The sequence below is a fragment of the Anser brachyrhynchus genome (assembly GCF_964034855.1).
Source record: "Anser brachyrhynchus genome assembly, chromosome: Z".
In the NCBI taxonomy this organism is placed as follows: Eukaryota; Metazoa; Chordata; class Aves; order Anseriformes; family Anatidae; genus Anser; species Anser brachyrhynchus.
The window spans coordinates 10,979,011-10,999,216 of record NC_137697.1 but is presented as its reverse complement, the minus strand read 5'-3'; the positions used below and the strand labels follow the sequence as shown (position 1 = coordinate 10,999,216).

The 20,206-nt window shown below is 39.9% G+C and overlaps 1 protein-coding gene across 14 annotated transcripts in view; it reads right to left on the bottom strand.

The window, feature by feature from the left end:
* Positions 1 to 20,206, bottom strand: part of GHR (growth hormone receptor) — a 138,813-nt gene that overhangs the window by 81,901 nt on the left and 36,706 nt on the right. For all 14 annotated transcript variants that reach the window (XM_080575033.1, XM_080575032.1, XM_080575031.1 and 11 more), the window contains one exon: positions 5,365 to 5,449. The gene's annotated coding sequence lies outside the window, so the exon portion shown is untranslated. The remainder of the gene's footprint in view (positions 1 to 5,364; positions 5,450 to 20,206) is intronic.

Here is a 20,206-nt window from a genome sequence, read left to right as displayed (position 1 = left end):
TAAGTTCATAGATCCTTTCTGTTTAGAAATCATTAAAGATAGCATCTGCTCCCAAAATACGTATGACACTTAGCAATCACACTTGAATCACATATAAGCAACAGCAATCACAATGAGTCTGACTGACTGCTCATAGGTCCTACTACACTCTGCAGTGTGGCCTTAGATAAGTCACACTTCCATAGATGATCATTTTGCCAACGTTACTAATACTGAAGAATACTGCAGTAGATGGAGCTTCGAGTATTGAATTGCCATGATGTACATACCAGTACTGATTTTTCGTTCACTTACTGCATACAAGTTTCTCTTCAGCAACCAGAACTGCTAACAGGTGATGAGACTTGCATCCTATAAAGAATAATGACTCAGTATAGTTCATTCAAAGAAGATATTTTCCTGCTGCTGCTTTCACAGATTGTATAAGCGATAGCCTGCAAAGATTTTGGAGAGCTTATCAGCCGTATTCTCAGCCAGCTCTGAACATAAGTTGGTACTGGGTGCTTTAACCACATGTTGATGTCCCAAGCCCCTCAAATTCTGTAGTCCTTTCAGAGCTTAGAAAGTGAATCCAGATGTCAGCTGTTCTATGGGTTGCAGAGAACAATTAATTGCAGGATTACTCGGTGGTCTATAAATTAGTTTCTTGGCTAAGAAGGGCCTGCTTTTGGCTGGCTCGGAACTGAGTTTGTTTTTCCCTCGGCAAGCAGGCTTTCCTCCAATCTCAGACAAATCTCACAGAAAAGCATACACTGTGGGTCAGCCAGGTTTCTCCTGAATAGTTCAGCTGGTAGGGAGGTATCCAACAGCTGTACCCTTACAGAATAGGAATGTCCTCAGAATGTAGAAGTGTTGTGAAGTGCTTATAATTGTGCTTTAATTTCACTGTGTCTTTTTTCTCCATATTAGAGAAAAGGATTTTGTTAGATTTCAAGTCTCAGATAATTAAAATATGCACAGGGCTCACATTCAGTGATACAGATACTTATTCTACATCTTGCTATCGATAGTGCTAGGTATACTTGTAAGCATATTTGATAAAGGATCTAAAGAACAGATTTGAGACTGAAATGTTGAAGTATCATACCACTGAAGTGGTAGGAAACTTGTATCATGTGGTGTGTGATTTTTTAAGCAACCAGCTTATTTGAAACAACTTCAAAGCTTTTTTTTTTTCCAAGAAGAATTCGTCCTGATGGGAGTAGTACATTTAATTTACTGGTGTGACTGAAAGTCATCTGATATGGTAACAAGCAGATGTTACTAGGAGCTGTAGCACAAATTAATGGAGATGGTGGTACAGCTTTACAGAGAAACATCTGAAAATGAGGACTAGCTTTTCTTTCTTTACGGAAAATTGGATTCTTTAAGTAGGTTTTTATTTACGGCATGTAGTTAATAAAGCAGGTCTTGCCCAAGTAGATGCTATTCAGCCTTTGCCACCTGTGCCTGGAAGAGATGAGAAATGTTTTTTAAAGCCATGAAGGCTGCATCAACCCCCCGTTTTTTTCTGCCAGCCACAGTCCAAGGGAGAGACGACGTCCTCCTGCTGCCATAACTGCAAGGAGATACCGGGAGCTGCTGCTTTTCCAGAGGCAGCCCCTTGCTCCCCTCCTTTCCTTTCTCCTATTTCTTGACCTTTGCTGGTGATGGAAAAAGGAGGACAACTGCCTTCATTAAGGAAAAACATGGAAGGAGGAGAGTTGCTTAAAAGTGTGGTGAAAGGGAACAGCTGCCTCCCGTGGGAGCAGGGCACAGAGGGTGGATGGGGCAGAACAGCCTGCTGCTGCTCAGCTAACGGGGACAGCTGCAGCTAAGGGGCAGTATTGAGACTAGACTTTCAACATCCATGCTTACACGTACTTCAGCAAAGATTGGACCATACTGATGTATTTTTACTAGTCACACATCATAAATCCTAGAGAGGTATCTAAAGGGTAAGACTCGATTTGCTGGTGTGTATTTTTAAAGCACACGAAGTAGTGTCTGGGAGGATAGGTTTCCACAGATTTACCTGATTCTTCTCACTGGTTCAGTGTAGCACACTTAGCCTGGAAAATCTGCTTTTCACAAATAATTCTTAAATGGCGTATTTATGAGATATTGTACCCAGAATTCAATCTGAGCAGCGAGGAGCAAGAATAAACGTGGCTACCAAGGAGTGCAGAGTATTCTCTTTATAAAAACAAGACAACAACATTAAGTAAATATTTTGTGCAGTATATTTTTATGCTTACATTCTTAGTTTCCTTTCTATTTTAGGCATATTAGTCAATGAAATATGACTGCCTGTAGCCATTTGCCAGAACATAATACTTGAATTTGCCAGACTTATTCAAACTGAATCTTAACTTTGATTTCAGATCTGCAGTACCACATGATTCAACAGCAGCAGAACTTAATTCAATTTATTTAGCATCAAATTAAATTGTCCTACTGATGACTGTATCACTAACTGGTAAAAAGCAAACACTTCAGGTTGTATGATGAACTGATAAAGTGAAGGTATGAAGAATAACCATAAAGCTAAAAAATAAGATTGTTTTCCTTTTCTATAATGAAGCATATATGTATTTTTTGTCTACTAATAACAATTCTGATCTAGGGATCTGGATTTGATCCCAGTCACAAACTGGCGGACATGACCCACACATGGTGGATACAGTTTGTGGCAGCCTAACATCACCAGATAATTTGCCCGATTACCGAAGTATTACAGCTTCTTGGTATTAAACTGCTGGATACACTTGTTGTCAACATAACGTGCACATACTGACATTCGCAGCTTAGGCAAGCTCTTCCCTGCAGTTAAAAGCCCGTTCAAAAGGAGAAGCCCTGTATGCCTGTAAGTTTTTCCAGACTGCGGAGGAACAGAACAGACAATTTTATTTCCATACCCTTAGCTTTTCTCAGGCACTCATGGCACCATGAATGGTTTCCTACTCCGTATGTTGTAAGCAAGCAACTTAGCAGAGCTTTATTTAAAAGACAGAGAGGTGTTCTGACCTGGTTGCTGGTAAGTGTTAATAGCTAAAGAAATGCCACTTACTGGAATATTTTAGAGCATTTATTTTACAAACATCTCTGCTACTTTTGGCCAGATATTAAAATTTTTTCCAGCATATTCAGCAGAACTACCAGCACTCTCAAAATCTATTTAAAGCTGTGCCTCGTGTTATCTTCCATTGGGGCTGTAAATGTCAATGAGGCACAAATTACTCTCGCCACCTCTATGGGTCACTTTCAGTATCCCAGACTTGAAATAACAAGGCATCTGTTTAATTTTTTAGGAAAGAATGCAACAAATTCATTTAGGATAAACAAAATCCTTATTCAGAGCAGAACACTTTATTAATCTCAGTCTAGAAAATGTGCAGATGAACATTTCCCACTGTGCATAATGCATTAAATGTCTCAATTTCACCAAGAGCTGAGAAGCAAACTTCCCTCCAGATAATTGAGCTGGTACTGCCAAATCCGTATTAAAAAGTAAATATATAAAGATTTGGCTCTTATTTGATCTACATGAGAACAGCTATCACATTTCATTTCTTAATCTAAAACTAACTTGGCATAGATAGTATAAATTACAGGTATGTAATTTTCAAGATATCTGGCCAGCATAATCTCCCCTCCCTTATCCTTGGAGTAAGCTAGTTCCCATTCCCTGTGCCAAAATGTTTTCTGTCTAGTTAGACTAGACTAGTTAGTGGAAAATACCAAGCGAGAAAGCACCACAGAAATGATTTTTACCACCCAAGGATCCACTATAAATTTCAAAGTGCATGGTCACACTTAAATGCAAATGGTTTGAACTCTCCCTTGGTAACGTGGTGTTAATATTGGATCAAATGTGATACACGCTGTGTGAGTAACAGCATTTCCTGAGGATCAGTGTGCTTTGGTCCTTCCTGAAAGTTAAGGCTTATTAGCCTTCATTTACAAACAGGAAACTGAAACACAACGAGGTTAAACAAGGTGGCAGAACCACAGAGTGAGCCAGTAGTGGTGCTCAGAAGTGAGTCCAGACACTGTGTCCAAGCTGGGCACTCCAAGTGCGAGACACACTTCTTGTACTGCTGCTTGTAGAAGAACAAAGACCAGGCAGCTTAGCTAGGGAATGACCAGCTTGCTCAGCACAAAAAGCCAGGAAAAGAGAGCAGAGAAGCAGCTTTCTGTATGGTTGTATTGCCATGCTTCAGCTATAAAATGAGAGAAGTCATTCATAAATGACTTTCAAGGGTGCTCAACTTAATATGAGAAGGCACAGTAACCACCACAAGGAAGGTTTTGTTTGAGGAGGCTCCTTATGATGGTAAATTATGCCCATGTTACAAACATTTTTACAAACAACTTTTCACTATTCTGACCTTTTTACTTTTTTAGTGGAATTGGTATATCCTTAGAAAAGTCTCTTAAGCACAGATTCATGGTACAATGAAGGCATCTAGAGTTCAACCATCTAATTTTAGAAACATTAAAAGTATGGACATAGTGTGGCAAGTTCTACCTACTGTATCACAACCAAAGAATTTCTATTCTTTTTAGTAACGTTACATTTGTGTACACTTACACAGGAATAACCAATTAAGCCTCATAAAACTGTTATTGCACACAAATAGCAGCAGTAAAGCCATATGTAATCATTCAACTCTAGATAACAGCTTTCCAGTTCCACAGCCTAAGCAATCATGAGCCTGGAACCTGTACCCCAAAGTGTATTTTTATGATATGTTTGATTCAGATTTACCCCTACTATAATTTGATTAAGCTTCCAGAAATGCACTCCAGATATGAACCCGAATCACTACATGAATTCATTCTGGATGCCATTTAAACATCATTTAAACCAAGACTTTCTATCTACTATATTCCAATACGTGTTTCCAAGCTCGCTCTCCCTGGAAAAACACAGAACGTTTTCCCACTTGTTTTAATATTCTGCATTCAAAAAATTAAGCAACTAATACTTTTATTAACTTCATGAATAAAAAGTGTCTCATGAAAACATAGTAAAATAATTTTTCTCTGACATGGAAAAATGGCTTTTAAGCACTTCTATCAGTTACTGGGCCCTTTGTTTCAAATGCTGGCCACTGGAGCTCAGCAAAAATGAAGCCATCAACTTACAGACAGATGGAATTTGATAGCCTTAACGCAAATATTTCTGTTTTGGGGGGTATGCCAGAAGATAATGATTGGAATCTCAATCAGAATTCTTATAGCATTATCATCTTCTGTAGGAATGAATTACAGAAATTGTGAGGATTACCTGCAGAGCACTACAGGGCTCTATTGATCACTCTGCTTACCCAACATTCACCATAAAGTCTCCCGCAGGTAAGATAAAAGTTAACACGCTACCTCGAATGTCAGCAGGGGATGGATGATGCTTCACGCCTCCCTCAGCTCAGCTGCAAAGCGCGACCTTCTCCAGCCATCCCAGCCCCTATGCAAAATGAGGGGAAACAGAGAAAACATGAGCTCTGGAACGATGAAGGTCACAGTGGCAGGAAGATGACATAACAAAATTCTAACAGTTGCCTTGGCACTGTCCTTCTTTATGGAAGGCGGTCTTGGGAAAGGCCACCAGCTGGGCAGCCTCCACAATGGCACTGCGAGGAGCACCTGGGCTTCTCACTCAAACAGCGACGGCCACCTGAAACCCCCTTTGTCACTGGGGGCTTGCCAAGCAGCAGCACCCTATGCTAACCTTGACATTAAAACGGATGAACACAGATTTAAATGGCAAAAGGAAGTCAGCAGGACTGATCAAGACTCATTTTCAATATACATTTCAATGTAAATCAGCTGGCCTAGAAGGAAAATCAGAATTATCACCAACTGGGTTTGGATGAGTAGTATCTCACTCCTAATACTTTAGAGAGTAAATTACAGTGTAGAAACTCATAAACTGCTAGTTTTGAGAAAGTAACATTGCCTTTTTCAGGACAGTGCAATGTGTAAAAGGCTAAGTGACACCTCTGTAATTATGTTAAAAAAAAAGCAACAATAACAAAAAACTACCAGAAGAGAAAATCCTTGAACTGAAAATAGAGCAAAATTCAACAAACATTTGACAATAAATGAAGGAATTTTCCTCGCAAAACAAGAATAACATGCAATACTAATGAAGCTTAAAAAATCATTCTATGTGTTGTTAGTTGAAGTGAAATCTGCAATCAGTTCCACTGATATATACCATGGAACAAGATGAGTGGATAGGTTCATACATGGTAAGGCTTTACTTTTTACCCCATAATATACACAACGAAGTTCTAATATCCCACTTTTCAGAAACAGCCTGCTCACATTTTATGAGGTTACATTTTTACGTAATTCTGTAAGGAGTCCTAAGATGATTTAATTGTGAATTTTCAAAAGATCTCTTCATTTCACAGAGACTAATTGACCTGTGAGCCACAACTGTGTTTTTCAAAAATAAAGGGACAGCTTAGACTGAAACAAAGCTGTAAAGTCTAAGGCAGCTGTTGACTGAAATGAGCTAACAAAGACTACTGACAAATTCCTCTTTCCAAACACTTGGTAAGATATTAGCAAGTGGAAATGATCTCTATGTGACAAAGTCAGAATCCTACTACAAAGAGAAAATTATTCCAGTAGTCCTTCCAAAATATTTTGAAATCCTGCTCAACCGTAGAAAAGATCTTAGCTACTTTATGGGCAACGTGAGGGAAATGTCCTAACTTCTGATTACCTAATTGTACTCAGAACATTTTGTTTCACTCTTGGTAGCAAGTGCTGATAGCACAGACTCCATGCAGCGACACTGTTTATCTGCAACGCTGCAGTTGAGAACAAGCCCCACAAGCACGAAGACAGTTACCTCTGCTCTTGGCTCTGACGCTTCATTATGTGTGAAAAAGAGGCAGTACTGCACACAAGGTAACGAGCTAGATGTTTAAATGGCAAGCAGCCACATTTTCAATGATTGTTGGAAACACGTCAACTTCAGCAAAAGGAGAACATAGATTCACAGGAATAAACTATACAGGTGAGGCTTTTTTTTCAGAGATATATTCTTTTCAGAAACAAACTTGTTTACTCTAACCGATGTGGCAAATGAAAGGATTGCAACACTGAATTATAAGATAGAGCCTGTCCAAGACTTCTTTGCTTCCAAACTAAGATCAGATGCAACTCTTAATTGGGATGTCAGGATCTGTGTCCATTTCACCTCCTCAGCACTTCCCCTACTAACCTAACAAAAAATATAAAACTAGAGAGGATGAGATGGACCCAAACATGTCAAAAGGTCTTCAAAGCAGTATCCAAATGACGACTAGTGCTGGAAAAAAGTCCCATCTTTGTGAAACTATTCATGGTGTTTTCAGATAGCATCTGAAAGGCAGGTCTCAAGGCAGGCAGGACGAAATGCTGCTCTGGGCATGCAGACAGGAACCTCCTTCCCAGGGAGAGATCCACAGAATCACAGAATACCCCGAGTTGGAAGGGACCCACAAGGATCATCGAGTCCAACTTCTGGCTCCACACACGTCTACCCAAAAATTCAGACCATGTGACTAAGAGCACAGTCCAAACGCTTCTTAAACTCCGACAGGCTTGGTGCCATGACTACATCCCTGGGGAGCCTGTTCCGGTGCGTGACCACCCTCTCGGTGAAGAACCTCTTCCTGATACTCAGCCTGAACCTCCCCTGTCTCAGCTTGGCACCACGGGTCCTATCACTGGTCACTAAAGAGAATAGATCAGCACCTGCCCCTCCGCTCTCCCTTGTGAGGAAACTGTAGGCTGCGATGAGGTCTCCCCTCAGCCTCCTCTTTTCCAGGCTGAACAGGCCAAGTAACCTCAGCTACTCCTCACGTATCTTTCCCTGTAGGTCCTTCACCGTCTTAGTAGCCCTTCTCTGGACACTCTCCAAGAGTTTCGTGTCCTTTTTGTACTGTGGTGCCCAGAACTGCACACAGAACTGCACAGAAAGAGAGAGAGCTACATGAAATTAAGCTACTGCTTGAAGAGAATGCCTGGGAAGCGCATAGGCTCCCAGGAGATCTCAGCCACTATCTAGAAGGAAGGTAGACATTTTACTGTGTATACTGCTCACTGTTTCCCTTGTAACTCAAGTGAGCTGCTCCAATGCAACGCTGCTGAGATGGCATTAACTCTGCATTATGACTTGGAAGTCATTGGACAGAAGGGAAATGCTGCAGCAGGGCAGGCTCAAACTTCCCCATTAGTCATTGACTTGATCGAGGCTGTTTCATCCTCAGAAACTGACGGGGTAAGGTACATACAGGAACATTTTAGCATGAACTTTTATGTTCACTGCAATTGCCTTTCTCCACTTAAGGACGTGGTCTCCCAACAAAGGATATGGGAGGAACAGTGGCCTGGGACTAGACAAATACCAAGCATTGTCACTTCATTTATATATGCTTTTAACCACAAGGTGACATACCTGCTTTTTACAGATATGGGCAGATATACATATATACAGTCGTGCTGACAATATGTTGCAGTATTTATTTAAATTAAACATACTAAGGCTATAACTTATGTGGACACTTGACACATACACTGAATTTAAGTCTAAAAAGTAAGATGAATGATCTTCTCGTGACTCTGGGCTGAAAATGCATTCAGTTACTGTGGCTCTAGCCCAGCATTAACTTGTGGTCACTTGAATTCTCCAGAGCATTTGACAAATGTTTTCAGCGTGACTTTTGTACAGCACACTTACATACATATGCACATAAAAGCTTGAAAAGGCAAAACCAGCTTATTGCTCAGATTCAGAGAAGGCATGTATATACGCCTCCTCTTTAGTTAGAAAAACTACATCTGAATCCTTGCAATGAGCCACAAATATATATATATATATGTATATGGGACCTAAAGGGATGCACTTATGAGCAGTGAGGAAGGTGATCAATGTCACTGTAAGGACTTTTTTTTTTGCTGTGAGCCATCTGTAGCAAATATTCTGTTCAAAGAAACTTTCATGTGGTATTAAGTCATTCCATCCTTCTTAATTTCAAACTTCTTACTGCTTCAAATTATTTCTCTAATACAAAAAGGTTTCACACCCCCAGGTGTACAACCTTTTTACCACTGTGAACTCACTCCCTAAATTCTCTCATCAACTTTTTCTCTGCACGGGGATTCCCTAAATTCTTTCAAAGAAACACTAACAAAATACACCAGAACCTTCCATCATCTTTCCCTTATAACCATCTATACAGACAGCCAGTGGTTTGTTTGTTTTTTTAAACCTCTTTTCCTCCTCTAACCCTTCCACTTGTCCCATCAGCGTTCCCTTTATGAGGGATCACATTCTTGTTCCAATCAGAGCCTTTATTCCCCGCTCAATGCCTTCAACCCCTTAGGGCTCTAGGAATAAATCTTGCCCTTCATATTTTAAATACTTTACTGAACCACATTTCTGTTCTTACAGATTTGGCAGCCTTTGTCTCTTTGACATAACAATAACCGGAACATCATCTTAGCAGCACTAAGCTAAGTAACAATTGATATTTGTTTTGGCACTCACAGTAGGGATGAAAGGCGAATATATATTTTATACTGCATTACACTTACACAAGTATAGCTTGTGGACAGGATAGCTCATGAGTTTAGCACTGCAGCCCAGGGACAAGTAATAGGAATTAGTACACCTCTTTGGGATGTAAAAGAAGCCATCAGGGTTGTAAAGTATGTAAACAGACAAGAGGTCTAAACTTCTTAAGTAGGTATTAAAATTTCACTTGACACACAAGATAGATGTTGTGCTGTCTTATGAAAGCAGAATTCAGGCTGTCTTCCATGAGTGAAGCATGTCATATTCCCAGCAACAGTTAATTATCAAGTTGAACTGGAGGAATTTTATGAAGAACTGTTCGGTCAATGTTTATGCAAAGTATTTTGAGATCTGGGCAGCTTGAAATACTGAACTCTACTAGATGAAACTGTTGCTGACATATCAGTAACTTAAAAGGGAAAATTCCCTGATAAATTAACAGGGACATACCAAGTACAAGCTGAGAAGAAAGCTGTATTACTGTATTACTGTAGCCAGTTCTCATGTCCACACTTAAGAGACTAACAAACTTAAACAGATACTGAGGAATCAAGAACACAAATATAGAAAAAAATATTTTACAAGGCTGAAATGAAAACTGGAATTTACCACAAACTGAATAAAAAAAATCTCCATTACTGCAGCTTACTTTTCAAGCCTGAATATCACAGAATCATTGAACAGTTTGGGTTGGAAGGGACCTTAAAGCTCATCTGGTTCCACCCCCCCTGCCATGGGCAGAGACACCTCCCACCAGACCAGGTTGCCCAAAGCCCCATCCAGCCTGGCCTTGAACACCTCCAGGGATGGGGCATCCACAGCTTCTCTGGGCAGCCTGTGCCAGGGCCTCACCACCCTCTGAGTAAAGAATTTCTTCCTTATATCTAATCTGAACCTCCCCTCTTTTAGTTTAAAGCCATTACTCTGTCCTATCACTCCACTCCCTGACAAAGAGTCCCTCCCCAGCTCTCCTGTAGGCTCCCTTTAGTTACTGTAAGGCCGCTGTAAGGTCTGCCCAGCGCCTTCTCTTCTCCAGGCTGAACAACCTGTCAGTTGGCTGAGCCAATTCTCTCCGCCTATCTACATAGGAGAGGTGCTGCAGCCCTCTGATCATCCTCATGGCTCTCTTCTGGACTCACTCGAATAGATCCACGTACTTCTTGGGAGGGGGGCCCCAGAGCTGGGTGCAGGACTCCAGGCGGGGTCTCATGAGAGCGGAGCAGAGGGGGACAGTCACCTCCCTTGACCTGCTGGTCACGCTTTTGATGTAGCCCAAGATTTGGTTGGCTTTTGAACAAATTACTTTAAAACAAATTTAGGAAGAATTACTGTAGGTATAACAGACCTACAGAAAATAGCACTGGAAAAGACTGCCAGACATCAGCTAGTCTATTCCCACTCTTCACAGCCAGGTCAATTAATTCTTAACTCTCAAGTCTGTCTACTGGATTTTTCAAAAAGACTGATAAAGGCATGCATTTTTCAAAAGATTTGCAAAGATTTTGCAACCTCCCCAGGAAATCCATCCTAGTGCATGACTATCCATGCTACTAGGAAGGGCACTGCAAGTCTTTCTTTAAGTATTTCAAACTCTCTACTTATTTTTTTACTTGTCATCATACTCCTTTGCCTACCTGAGGACCATTACACTTCTCTCCTTCTCTCCCTCCCCAGATAAAACAAAACCATTTCTTTCAAACAAGTTTTCCGGACTGCTGATCGTTCCCAGAGCTTTCCTCCAGACTCTCTCCAGTTAACCAAAGTCTGAAATAGAAGCCTATCTGATATTTTACCAAAGACAAACTGAAAGGATTACCTCATGTAGTTCTCTTTTAGCTTTATACATCTTACTATATCTGTGTTTTTGTAACAGAATGGCACTGTTGATTCATGATCAGCCAGCTCCAGATAATTTTTTACAAAACTGGAAAGCCTGTCTTTTGAATAATACGACTCCCTTTCCTCTCATCATCTCCCACTCCTTTTTGACTAAACATTTCTAAATATGCAAATAGAATATAAAAAGATATAGGAAAACAAAGCTGTTAATTTTAACTGAGGACTAAAACTAATGCAAGGATAAAAACCAGTGGCTCAGGGACCATAAAACTGTAAGGGACTGTAGGACTGTAAGAAGGTAGACGAAAACATTTTTCCAAAAGGAAATATAAAATATTAAGAAAATCACCTATTAAATGCATTATGCCGAAGTCATCACTGCTCTATGAAAAAACATAGCATATGGAAACATTTGGCAAACTGTTAATACAGAAACAAACAAAATTTACTGGATCAAAAATGCTCATGACTAATCAGCAAAGTGGTGAACAGTTTAGTGCTTAAAACTACAGGACTTAAAATGGAGAAATACAAATTTTATTTTAAGCTTATTGGTGTCTCAGTATGTAACTTGGGTAAAGTTAAAACCTCTGTGGCTCTCATTTCCTTTCCACTTTTGGAAGCTGGGTAATCCACACTTCAGGAGAGTGTTCTTGAGGATAAAGGAAGGAGATGAGGTAAATTTGTTGACACAATCTAAATTGAATTTAATTCAACTTACATTTGAATTTAATTTGGTCATGAAATGTTGCAGCTGATATTCTAAGTACTATTATGTATCTTCATTTACAAATGACTGGCTTTATGAGTTCCTCAGATGGCTGCAATTCAAATGAAGTGTTACCCATGAACTAAGATGGTGGCCATTTTGTTTCAACCTTCTCTCAACAGAAAATCCAAAAAGTCCACATTGTTATTTCAAAACAGCTATTTCATTTTCTGCCTCAGAGCCTCACTGACTGCCCAGTTTCTGCTCCATTGCTTTTTTTTTTTTTTCTCCCAGAGAAGCTAACATTTATCATTGTATATGTTCACTTTCAGCTCAGCAGGGATCAGGTTTCCTCAATACAAGAATAAAACACAACTTTTGATGAGCACTCAAAATTATGAAGCAAGAGACTGAGCTTCTCATCTCCTTATTTTTCTTAAGACATGCATTTCCAAGCTCTGGAGTCCTGAACTGTACTTCTTCAGCCCTTTTGTAAAGTCAAGAAATCAGGACTTTGCTGGGCTATGCAAAGCAATGCCTAGAACCAATGGAGTTATATACAATTCCAAGTGTACAGCTCCAAGGTCAACATCACTGGTGCCAACAACGGAAAGCAAGCGAATAGATAAAGCATTAAAGAAAGGATTTGCCGAAGTCAGTTGCTATGCAGAAAGAAGCTGAAGTCAGCCAGGGGTGGGAAAGTGCAGCTGGGAGGTACCTATGCATGTAGGGCTGAAGACCTAAAACTGGCCCTTTCATCCACTCTACATCCCCAGCCATGGGCTCTTCCTTTAGCTAGGATCCTAGTCTCCTCAGCTGTTCCTGCGATGTGCTAATATACCTGTGGCTTCAAATAGTGCTGGAATAATCACATTAAAAATAAACATTTTGTTAATATCAAGCACTGATCTGACTTTTGTTCATCAACAATCACTACTTTCAAAAAAATAAGAAGCAAAAAAAAGTCATGGCGTCTAACTGGATTTACATTTTAGTTGTGGTTTTTACTATTGTCTTCCATTTTCTGGATGAATTATTTGCAAGCTACACATACTTTGTTTATTTTCATACTCTAAATGTACTTCTCTTCTGCCTTCCTCCATAATTTCAGATAACAAAGAGGCTTTGTATTAAAGAGCTGTCTGTTTAGAAAAGCTGTGGGAGCTGTATGCAAGTCCAAATAACTCTTACTAGTGTTTTTCCAAACACTATAGATTACTCGAGAAGAAACATTTCTCATTGATTTTATGTTCCTTTTGTTCATGCTTTCAAATATTTCTAGTTTCTAAGAGCTGAATGTAAAGAATGACCCAATAAGAAAAATCCTACTACATCAGCAAACACACCCTCTTCTAAAGTTCCCAGCTGAAGGCACTCAGCATTTTATTTCAGAGACAAATATTTCATTTGGGAAGATCTCAAATTCAGCTCCTTCTCTCAATAAAGATTATACACAGAATTACTGGCTTGTAATATTCACAGTGACAGAGAACCAGAAGAGATTTTTGGTGTCACAAACTTTGGCCCCTATACAGCGATGATATTGTACATTTTTCTTCAGCTCTACTTTCAAAGCAGTCCTCACTTGCTTTCGGTTAATACTTAAATCAGTAACAGAAGAACACACCTCTAGGATACCTCCTTGCAAATCAACCACAGTGAAGCATCTGGGGAATCTGAGTATTTAATCCATAGCCATTCATCCATCTTCTATGAGACTGCATGGGTTTGTATACACGTATTTATTTAAATTATAGGATTTCTGCATATGATACGTTTATATCACACATTGTTTTTTGTCATGAGTTCTTGTCTCAGATTTTACTTACTCTTAAAAGTTCACTGTAAGTCCTGCACCTAATTTTCATGTATATTCTTCATTATTCAGTTTTAATAGATGATCTAAGGCACAGGAAGGTCATCTAATAAACCAAGGCAGCACACCACATTAGTGACCAAACCAGAGCAGATCACAGAAATTACCTGACTGACCAAAATACACTCTGAGCAGTGAATTTTGTTGGCTTTATGATACTCTGCCATTTTCTGTCTCTAAAAATGTGGGTAGTTTTAGTTAAAATCACAGAGCAAACCTACAGCTGAGACAGTCTAGCTCACTTGTGTGGACTCACTTGGATTCACCAGATGCCTCAGTAAAAGCTCCACAATGCCTCTTTAGTTTTGGTCTTTTTGGTACATCTCAGCAGAGATGCAAACAATTTGCTCCCTATCTGACGCAAAGCAAAGTCCAACTATAAGAGCATCCCTATCTCAAATTAAGGTTTCTTTACATGTGGCTAACTAGGGAACAGAAAGCATCTGCAGCAGGATGTTTTGGGTGTTTCTGTGTGTGTCACAATTAACACAGGAGACTGGCGTGGAGAATTCCTTCAAAGTGTGTTTTCTCTGAGGCGCCAAGTGAGAACATGAATCTTGTGCAATTCACATATTCAGCCAATTATTTCTCCACTGATTTAGGCTTGTTTTCTCTTCTAAAAATATTAAATCAACAATCTTAAATCAGACTCAGGAATTCAAAGAGGCCTATTTTCAGGGCTTGGCAGGAGCACCATTGATGGCAGTATTCAGACAGCTTCCAGCCTGTAGCCAGAATGAGACTATATTAGGAATACAAATGTTCTTATGTATTTATATATATACACTTTTGTAACATAGGTACATTTCAGTGGTTCTCTCAGATTTGGTTATACACTACATGACAAAAATACCAAGTAATGGCAAAATTCCCTTAACACTTTCAATGAAAAGAAATGAAGAGTGCTTCTTCTTCCCATTTCAGTGTGCATATATCAAAAGGGATCCCTGAAGACACCACTGTGTGCCAAATCAGATAATCCTTAATAACTTCCTCATGAAACACTTACAACTTGTTTGTAAATGACGTCATTAAAAAGTGAATGTGACTTGCAATTTTCTTGCATTTCTGAGGTATGTTTACCAGTGTGTTTGTAAATGTAATTACTATAAAGGAGAACTCAAAGTTATCAATGCCTCTAGACTATTAAAAACAGGAAAAAAACTAAAGCAAAGAGATTTTTTTTATTATTATTATTTTTCTTTAACCTCAGATCATTTCAGAAATTTTCATCATAATGGAATAATTGAGGCTGACAGTAGCTGAGTGGGAGACGTTACAGAGAATGCTCCTGGGCATAATAATTACTGTCTCCCCACAGAAAGCATGTGCATTTATACAGATGCAATTTATGATTCATTGTTCTTCCATTTAATGGTAACTTTAATGCAGAGTTCATTTATACTTTATCCATTTTTCTAAGCCATTCCTTTGAATCGTCCTTTTTAATTATCGAATCATTAATTTAATGAAGCTCTAATTTATCTTGTCAGTGTTTAAGAAGCTCAACTAAGGGATCGACGGTTTCATTTTGTTATACTGTAAGTTTCTGAAAAGGTTACTGACAAGTAGTTATTTCTAAGCAGTTCTATACTGAGAGCATAAAGAAAAGTGAAGTCAGTTTTCCAGAAACAAAACCACAACACAACTTTCATAAATAAAATACCAAAGTTGAAATGATCTTTACAGAAAAAAAAAGAAGCATCATGTTGAAAAGAAACATTGCTTTAAAAAAAAATCAAACAAATTTCAGTTGAACTTGTTCTCCATAACTCTGATGGACATTACTTTGCTTTCACAAAAAGAATGTATCAGAGCAGTGGACAGCAGTTAGTCTGCCAGAGCAGCACAAATTATATACTATGTATCATCTTCAGACTGAAAAATACAACAATGGCTATATAAATAAGAGACAAGTATCATTTTAGTATTTCTTCACAAATCTGTAAAAAAACAATCTGTGTAGATAAGATTTATGCAATGTGCATCCTGCTTTGTTTTCTTCTAAAACCAGGTAACAGTTAGTCCTTAGATGATTTGCTGATGTCAGATTGTTTTGATAATTTTATGACCCATAACTTTTGGGCTTCTCTAAGTGGTCCATGATTTGGCCCTTTTATGAAATATTTCTTACTTTGGTAGCTGATTACTCAGAGACCTAAAAAAGAAAGAAACTGTTCCCAGTGACTCAGGTTGCAATAGAGATGTGAGAAATAGAGTGCTTCTCACTGCGGTAAGTGCTTTTCTCCAAACAGCTCATGCATTTTGTATGAAAATTATCACATAGAGTCAGACTGAAAGACCAAAGCAAGCTATAGTTACTGTGTCATGAATCTATTGTACTTCTCCTGCACTAGTTTTTCCTGCTACTAGCAATCCATTTCTGTAGCCATGGCTTAAAAGAGGACCACTGGGAGAAATCAGAAGAGTTTCACCCCAACAAAGAACTGAATTCCTTTTGATAATTTACATAGGCAAGCAGTTTTCAAGTACCCGTCTAAAAGCCCATCATCTTTTTACTGAATCATAGGCAGACACCCTACTTCGATATGTCCTAGCTGCCACAATGATTATCTGATATGTCAGGTATAGCTGAATGTCATGCCCTTCAGTCCTATCTTCAAGAGGAGTTCACACTGTTGATGAATGGTTCCTGATCATCTTTCAGCTGCTGGATAAATATGACTTTGCGGGTTGCAACCTATCATATTTCCAAGAAATACACCTGTCGCTAAGAAAGCGGTGCATTAAAAAAGACATACTTGACTGAGCACAGATACATACTGAATTGTGACAGTGAAATAAAGAGCTCAACTGACACTCACTATGCTTTACAAAAAAAATTAAAGTGGAGGTCTAAAACAGCTCAGGAAGAGGCTGAAATGAAACAGGCAATGAGAAACTAGGAGATTAATAAAGCATTAGTCACTACGTACATTTAGTTCAAACAGATGAGAACAACCGTACAGTCAGGGCAAGAGGGAAGACAAGAAAAGCCTGGTAGGGTAGAAACAACGATGAGAAGGCTGCATGTCAGTTACCTAGATCCCCATATCTCATTCACCACAAGCCAGGAGATAGTCTGAGGCAAAATTTCAAACTAACAAAGAAGGGTCCAAAGCAGAGCAGGAAAGCTCCCAGGACAGCACAGCCTATGCTGACCAACAACCTGCCTCTGCACCCACCCACAGGTTGGCTCTGCTGATAAAAGCAATGACTAATGGGTAGCATCATTCAGATAGCATAGGTAGTGTTGCTTTGCCAGAAAGCATGGAAACCTCCTTTGCCAGGCCAGCCTGTAAGAGGCCCAGCTGCTTTTCCAGGTACCCAAAATGTGCTTAGGGGATATTAGGCAGATAACACTGAGATTACATCGAAAGAACTGAATTAACTTCGTTTTCACTTTTATGTCCAAACATTCAAGCTATTCCAAGGCATAAATCCAGGAAAAGAGGTAATTACAGGCCAAATCAATCTTCCGCTTACCCAGAGATCTCCAAGGAGTATGCATAACAGATATTAGGCAGTTGCCTATCAAGTTCTCAGTAACAGCAACTGCCTGGACACAGCACAAGGTCCGCAGTCACAGGGATTCTTGCGTGACTTTTCCCCTTTGCTTACTTTTATTTTTGAGTATGGAAGAAAGAGGTGGATTAATGCTGAAACAATCTGAAGATTGCTCTCCAGTGAGCGTCATTTTTTTTTTTCTTGCCTACTCTAACTCCTCTGGCTTTCTCCTCTTGCACTCTGTCCTACTTCCTCTCCTTCAGGCTTTCCTCTAACCTTCCACTATATCCCACCACTCCCATGTTAAAATTGTACTCAGTATTTCTCATCTTAAAAAAACAAAAGAAAACAAAACAAAAAAACCTCTGCCTCCTTAAACTAGAAGCATTGTGTGTCTTTCCACCCTTTTGTCTCAAACTAAAACACAGTTCTTTCAGTCACTGTCTGGAGGACTCATCTTCCACTCTGGGTTTCAAACTCTCCACTTTGGGTTTCAAACTCTCAAGTCCAGATTCTTTCACATAGCACTGAACTTTCCCAAGATCTGTTTTTGAACAAAACTCAGAATCTGATCCCACCATCAGTCTCCTTCACTTATTCTTCTGACCATACTCCTGAAAGCTAATCCTGCCTTACTTGATGGCCTCCATAGAGCTTCTCATTCCTCCATTCATGGTGCTTTCTCCTTCCCCTGTATTTTCAGGAAACCTCAAACCAAAACAACTTAAATGATACATAAAATCCTCTAACTGAGAATACTCTTTCTACCTTTTGCTCCAAATCCATTTCTCTCGTCCCAGTGAAAAACACAGTTTCGGATAACTTGTTAACAGCTGTACATTTAAACCGAATTTCACAGAACTGAGATGCAAAAATGTCAAAAGCTTTTCTTTCCTTAAGTTAGTACCCAATTCAACATTATACAAGAAAAGGTTTTGTTGAAAGACAATTTTATCTTTAAAATCTCACCTGAATCTAAACTTAAAAGGTAGAAGGTTCAAAAAGTTAGATGAGACGACTTGTAAACACCAAAGAAAATATTAATCAAACCTCTTTTTTTTTGTTGTTTTTCTTTTGTATTTGTTTCACACAATTCAGATTTCTGTTTCAAAATTCTCACTGGATTGATAAGTAAATTACTGGAACAGCTCTTGAAGCTATTCAAAGCAGACAGCCTTCAGATGTGAGAGTTCATAAGCCACTGACCTCATTTTAGCAAAAGATTTCATACACTTGAAGCAAATAAGCGTGGTGGTTTTTTTTTTCATTACCATGCCAACACAAAAGAACACCAAGGCAAATTTGGTTGGCATCATATCACAGACACTATCAATTTGAAAAGTCTCTATCTGAAATCAAGAATTCTATATTGAAAGCATCATGTTACTTTTATCTGATGCCAAAATAATAGTAAGTAAAGTCAATTGAAAGTGATTCCACCACCACTACTTATCTTTTGATTGAGCATAAATAGCTAATGCTTTTAAATATTAGCCTTGCCCACAGTAAGAACAAAATCACACTGACTTCTGATTAATTAAAATACATCAGTCTTTGTTCTGCTTAGTGAACTGAGTTACAGTTTCTTTGGATGTAATTTCCAAATACGCATTTATGAATAAAATCACAATTGTCTTGTTTTAGTAATAATTTACAGAATCACAGAATCGTAGGGGTTGGAAGGGACCTCTCGAAAGATTGGGTCCAACCACCCTGCCAAAGCAGGTTCCTTAGAGCAGGCTGCCCAGGTAGGCGTCCAGACAGGCCTTGAATATCTCCAGAGAAGGAGACTCAACAACCTCCCTGGGCAGCCTGTCCCAGTGCTCCGTCACCCTCACAGCAAAGTTCTTCCGCATGTTGGTGCAGAACTTCCTGTAGTCCATCTTGTGGCCATTGCTCCTTGTCCTGTCCCCACAAACCACTGAAATGAGGTTGGCCAAATCCCTCTGTCTCCCACACTTCAGGTATTTGTAAACATTGATAAGATCCCCTCTCAGTCTTTTCTCCGGGCTGCACAGACCCAGGTCCCTCAGCCTTTCCTCATAGGGAAGATGCTCCAGGCCCTGTATCATCTTTGTGGCCCTCCGCCGGACTCTTTCCAGGAGATCCCTGTCTTTTTTGTACTGGGGAGCCCAGAACTGGACACAGTACTCCAGGTGAGGCCTGGCCAGGGCAGAGTAGAGGGGGAGGATCACCTCCCTTGACCTGCTGGCCACGCTCCTCTTAATGCATGCCAGGATCCTATTGGCCCTCTTGGCCACCAGGGCACACTGCTGGCTCATGGCCAACCTGTCATTTACCAGGACCCCCAGGTCCTTCTCCTCAGAGATCCCCTCCAGCAGGTCGCCCCCCAGCCTGTACTGATACGTGCAGTTGTTCCTTCCCAGGTGCAGGACTCTACACTTGCTCTTATTAAAACTCATTCGGTTTCTTCCTGCCCATCTCTCCAGCCTGTCCAGGTCTCGCTGGATGGCAGCACAGCCTTCTGGCATGTCGGCCACTCCTCCCAGCTTTGTGTCATTGCTGTACTTGCTGAGGGTGGACACTATTCCCTCATCAAGGTTGTCGATGAAGATGTTGAACAGGACCGGACCCAGCACCAACCCCTGGGGAACACCACTAGTCACAGGTCTCCAGCTGGACTCTGCGCTGCCGATCATCACCCTCTGAGCTCGGCCAGTCAGCCAGTTCTCAACCCACCTTACTGTCCACTCTC